This window comes from Melanotaenia boesemani, chromosome 9 (genome assembly GCF_017639745.1).
Source record: "Melanotaenia boesemani isolate fMelBoe1 chromosome 9, fMelBoe1.pri, whole genome shotgun sequence".
In the NCBI taxonomy this organism is placed as follows: Eukaryota; Metazoa; Chordata; class Actinopteri; order Atheriniformes; family Melanotaeniidae; genus Melanotaenia; species Melanotaenia boesemani.
The window spans coordinates 11,210,044-11,215,958 of NC_055690.1; positions in this window are offsets into that span (position 1 = coordinate 11,210,044).

Sequence of the window (5,915 nt, forward strand, 5' to 3'; positions counted from 1 at the left end):
TTCCAGCATCACTGTTAACATATTTTTCTCCACAGTGATTAGTTTGGTACTGACATTTTTCAACTCACCAGATGGGATCTACAGAGGAGTGTTATTTCTCTAAGTAATTATAGCAACATAGGCTTCTGTTCTTTTATTACACACACTTTGGGCAACTTGCCATTGTTTTAGGTTCAATTTGATCTCAAAGGAGTACATGAAATGACCTATTTTCTCATGCTGACATATAATGTGTTGAAACTATGTACTGGTACAGCACAAAAAATGGCAAAACAAAGTTGATTATTGAGTGAACAGACATTTCTTCTTTAGCCATGGAGGAGTAATGGAAATAATTTCCCAGTCTCAGTTTAAAGGCAAGGCAAGGCAAGGCACAATTCAACGACAGGGTGATTCAAAGTGCTTTACAGAATACAAGAAACATAATTTAACATTAAAAACAAAAGAAAAAGGAAAAAGAAAGAACATTGGATAAAATGATGATCAAGTTTTAAAAGCCCTTTTAAACAAGCACTGCTGATTTTCTCAGTGAAGCAGCAACCAATTCTGCATCCGTCTGACATCCAGAGGTGATTCTAGAGTCTGCTGAGGCCCTGGGCAAAATTTCATGGTGGGCCCCTTTAGCCAACGTTAATCAACCTTATATTATTGTGACGACCCCTCTATAGTCTAGGGGCGAGAGGGAAAGTAACAAATGGTGTCGGAGTCCAACTCTTTGAAATAAAAGACATTTATTTACAATAAATAAATACACAAACTAAGGTTGAGTGCCAACAACAAATAATACCAAAACAAAAAGAAAGGCACTATAACAATTGTCAAAAACCCTGACCAAGAAGCTGTAAATAATAACAACAACTTAAAGTGTCCTGAAACTCAGGTAAGGCTCAAACCGGCTATTTAACAACTAAAAGGAGGTTAACTGTATACAACAGGTTAACAAACAAAAGTAAAATATTCTCACTGGAGGCAAAATCGCACTCAACAGTACAAGTCAAACAAATACCACTGTTCACAAACCCCACAGGGCAACAAAGTTCTCCATAAAGCACACGCAGGTGCTGTCACTACACAAGAGAATCCTGTGGCAAGCTGTGCTGTATTCACGCACAATTGCCCTGACTGAAGGCAGCTCCAGCCTTTATATAGAGGGAGAGTCTCTGGAGGGCAGGGCCAAGGAAGAACGGAGCCGTAGCCGTCCAATCCCAGTGGAGAGGAGAGGCGCAGCACCCAAAGATATCTCGGCCAATCACCTGCAAGCAACCGCACACTCAAATTAACATACTCAGACACAGGCTGACTAGCCTGGGCCGTAACAATTATGATGTTATATAGGCTACTTTTAGCATTATTATGTTATTAACAGAAACGATTGGTTGTCATGGAAATTGATTACACAAATACAACTTTTGAATGCTGTCTGGCAGCTTTATCTACATTTCTCACCTATAAATTCTATAACTCAACATTCATAGCTTGATAATTGAACCTAATTGGATGCAGCTTTCATCTGACAACCAAAGACAGAGTATTTTCTAAATCAGGTGTTTCTATTTTTGTTACAAAAAACAAAAAAAAAAAGTTTTTGTTGGAAACTAGAAGGGTTACCAATTATTTAGGATTTCCATGGTCAAAATGTTCAAAATAGAAAAAATTAACCTTCTTCTTCATCATATCATGAATTATTATTCCACCATGTTTCCATCGTGTAAACACACAACTGATTCGATCACTTTATCTAGCATTCAAACATGTCAGTTAGAATCTCCGAACAGATTGATTTCAATAGAACAGATTAAATATTTGTACATGTAAGCATAGCTACTGTCATTGCTTTGAAGTGATTGAAAGTTTGTTAGTCCTCAGGGACCCCTTTCTGGCTCAGGGTCCGAACCGACCAACCTGTCGGCAAGCAGTGCCTCTGCTTGCATTCTGCCTCTAATCTGAGCTCTTTCCAGCCAGTATAAGTCAGTTTGCTGTTAACTCTTGTCTTATCTCTTGCTCTCTCTTGCTCCTTATCTTGTCTTCCTCCAATAATTGTCTTGTGTTTCTTTGACAAATGAGTCATGGTGTGCATTTAACATGGGCAGTGTGGTGGCTGGGGTGTGACGCGGTGCCATAACATTATCATGTTATAAGATAATTACAAGAAGTGTGATCTGTTCTGAACAAATATGAGCTATATATATTTAATTTTATTTCTGCAGGGAATCAGGAAAGTTGTACAGTCCTTATAATCCTTCATGTTTACTCATTTTACAAAGAAACCTTAAACTATGTCAGCACTTTTGTAAAATTGATCTGGTTTATCTCTGTGCCTGAAGACTGCTTGATGTTAATATTTATCAAAAATCCTGCAAGTCGGCAAAACACTTTTATGAAAGAGAGAAGCAAAGACCTCTGACTGAGTTCTAATGATGACACAAAACTATGAGAAACAGGGGCTGCAATTTCGTTCTAAGATATTTTGATGCAACTTGTGGCATCGGTGATTGAGGAGGACAGCATGATAACAGTAATGGGCTGTCAGTGCATTATCTGGTGTCAGGAAAAGGTGATGAGGAGCAGGAAGATAAGCAGCCGATAGGAAACAGTGAGATGTCAGTGTTGTGTGGAAGAAAAGTATGGACATGACTGTGTTCTCCTGAGGGCAACAGTGTGAAATAGATTTAGGAGCTCACAACAGACAGAAAGCAGAAATCACTTTCATATACAGAATAAAAAGAGAATAAAATTATACCCTTATAAAGAGCAAATAGAAATAGATGGAGTTTCTTTCCTTATGAAGTTGTGTCTCCTCCCTGGCTCAGGTTGACTGCAGATGTTCCTCATGCAGTGATATTTCACTGCTTAGATTTTACAGATAATTTCCACATGGATCATAGAAAATATGCTTGGCTGCTCTTCCATGAAAGAACTGCAAATAATTTATTTGTTTGGCTGGGAGATAATTTGCAAATAGAGGAATGATTTTGTCCCCATTGAAGCCATCATGTATGCATATGAAAAAGGCTGCAAGTGATCTTCTGTTTGGAATTTTCTTATTGGAAGTAACTACACAGTCTCACATCTGTCCTTCAGCTGCAAACAACACTAAGCTGCTAAGTTGTATCAAATACCAAAGTATACCAGAAATGCTGATTTAGACTTGTATGTAATAGTGTATCACAAGCTCCAGTTTCAGCTATGAATTGTCATCAGTTAGCAATTTTAATATGAAATCCAACACATTACAAATTTAACATGTTGTTTATTTTCAAGGTATTGAAGCTACATTTTGGGAACTTCTGTTAAAAAAACATGTTTGACGTTGCAATTGTGATCTTAACGTCAAGTCTTCTAATGACTTCTAATGACTTTTGTTGATATTTGGCACAATATGAATTCAATTACAATGTAACTACAGGAACCGAGAGAAAAAGAAGCAAACAAACAAACAAACAAACAAAAGCAAAAATCAAACAGACAAACAAACAAACAAAAAACCCAAAACAAAACAACAACAAAACAAACAAACAAACAAAAAAACAATAACTGGCTCTAGAGTGGGCCTTTCACATTTTCTGATGTTATCTGGTTGCCTTTTGTAAACTACATCCTGTATCCTCATTTTTTAAACAGCTGTAGCTACTGCAGAGAAGAAATTCAGTGTCAGGTCCAAAAGTGAAAATTTTTCTACTGAGTACTGGAAAAATGTTTAAAAGACAGTCGGCTCTTATTATTCCCATAATTCCCTGGGACTGGCAGCAAGACAAGCAGGGATCCGGTGAAGCATCCAACCAGGACCCTGACATTTCTTGCTAAAGAGCAACACAGCAAATTGTCTTTTCCTAAACGTCCTGTTTGCCTGGTGACACTGACTGCAGGCTACAAGCACACTCTCATTTTGCTTTAATATCAATGATCATTCCAAATTTAATGACCTGGAGGTCTTTTTAATAATGACATCTCATATAAGAAGTCAAATTTTCATGCAAATTTGTCTCGTTATGAAAAACAACTTTATAGAAATACCATGGCATTTCATTTCAAATGACAAGTGAGCTAAATCTAAACTATTTTATGTTTTATGACACAGACATGTTGCATTTGCATTTTTTCTTCTTGAAAAGGTCTTAACTGTCAGACTACATATAGTAGAACAATAGCACAAACAGTACAGTCATGCTTAATGGCTGCCATACATATCGTGTATGGTTGTCCTTTTTAAGTTTTTTCTTTAGGACAAAAGAACAACTCACCATCTGGACTCTATCCTCTGCTGATGTGGCAGTACAAGTAATCACTTGATGTTCCACCCTCCCCTCAGTGGAGAACTAGGATAAATACCGCAGCCTCAGACTTGAAGATAGCGACGCTCAACATCCTCTGAGTCCCAAACCCCTGCAGAGCATGGCGTTTCCATTCAGCAACAACATGAATTTGAATCTTTTTAAATGTTAATTTATAAAAATGATGCATCAGACATGTTTACATTACTTGCTTTAGTGTGAATAAACTAGACTACACAGTGTCACTATGCAGAGAGGGTTTGAGCTACATTCTTATGTTTGTAATAAATGAGAGAAAACTTCAAAGATGACACACACACACACAAATATTTGAGAGATAATTTGTGAGAAGTCTTTAATGTTCTTTTCAGCCATTCAGAATCAGAAAACTTTATTCTCGTCATACTTTGACAATAATGTAACTGTTGTGATTATTCTTTCATGTCAGTAAATAAACATGTTCATTCTCTGGAAGCAGAAACAGATGATTGTTCATGTGATATAAGTAACGTGTGAATTGAACAAATAAAGGACATTTTCATTTGCCTTTTTGCTCATCAGCCCTTATTAAAAAAACAAAACAAATAAAAAAAAACCCCCAACAAAACTCAGTATTTAGAAGTATACTTTTTCCATTTCCATCTACCTTTTCTATGCCAACATGTGCCATGATGATGTGTCTCCCTCACAGCAATACAGAGCAATATTTATTTATTTATTTATTTTTAAATTTTGTTAAAGGGCCAAATAAAGACTTCAGATTGGGACTTTTCTCCCAAATTTTCCTTAGGTTGAGCTTTAAAGGGTTAATGTCATTTCTTGCGATCACAACTTGACTTAAAAAAAAACTTCAAGCCAAACATTAATCTACACGTTTTAAACTAAAATAAGTACAACTTGCTCAAAGTGAATAAATCTCATCACTTGAGAAAGAGATCAAGCGGTCCAGCTTCAAACATGACAGCAAAGCAGGAGGTTGTGAAGTTGAGCAGCTGGAGAAGCTAGTCTGAGTTCAAATGAGCAAACACCCACAATCCCTACAGTTGTTTGAAAAAGATTTCACTGTTATGTGTCTTTTCCCGATGTCAAGTGATGCTAACACAGGCCTTCTTTGCTTGATCAAAGTCAGTGTGGGACAGAAGGTGTCCCAAATTGCTTGAGGTGTTGAATCAAAATGCATTACAGATTAATGGCTAGCTGCTACCAATACAGAATAAATGCACAGTTCTGTTACTTACCTGTTAAGTTACCCTTACAGTGATATTAAACCACAAATCAATTTATTCTCAGCAAGTTCAGAAGCATTTGAATGCTAAAAGCTTTCCTCTGCTGTCCATCTGTGTGTTCAGAATGTTTCAAATAATCAAGGTTTTTTCAAAACTGTGTCCAAGAATCAAATTTCTAGATGGTTAATTGAAATATTCATATTTTGCCATATTTTGGCAATATGATGTGAGTGATTGGAACATACCAAACCCACACACTGACAGCTGAGACATAGATTTTAAGCAAATTCTAAACTTTTATAGACTTTTTAAGTTTTTCACTGTGAAAACCGACCATCACTGGAGACCATTATAAGTCGCTGAAATGCCATTTGGGTCATTTTAATAATCTAATTTGTGCCCTGTGTCGACTGCTCTG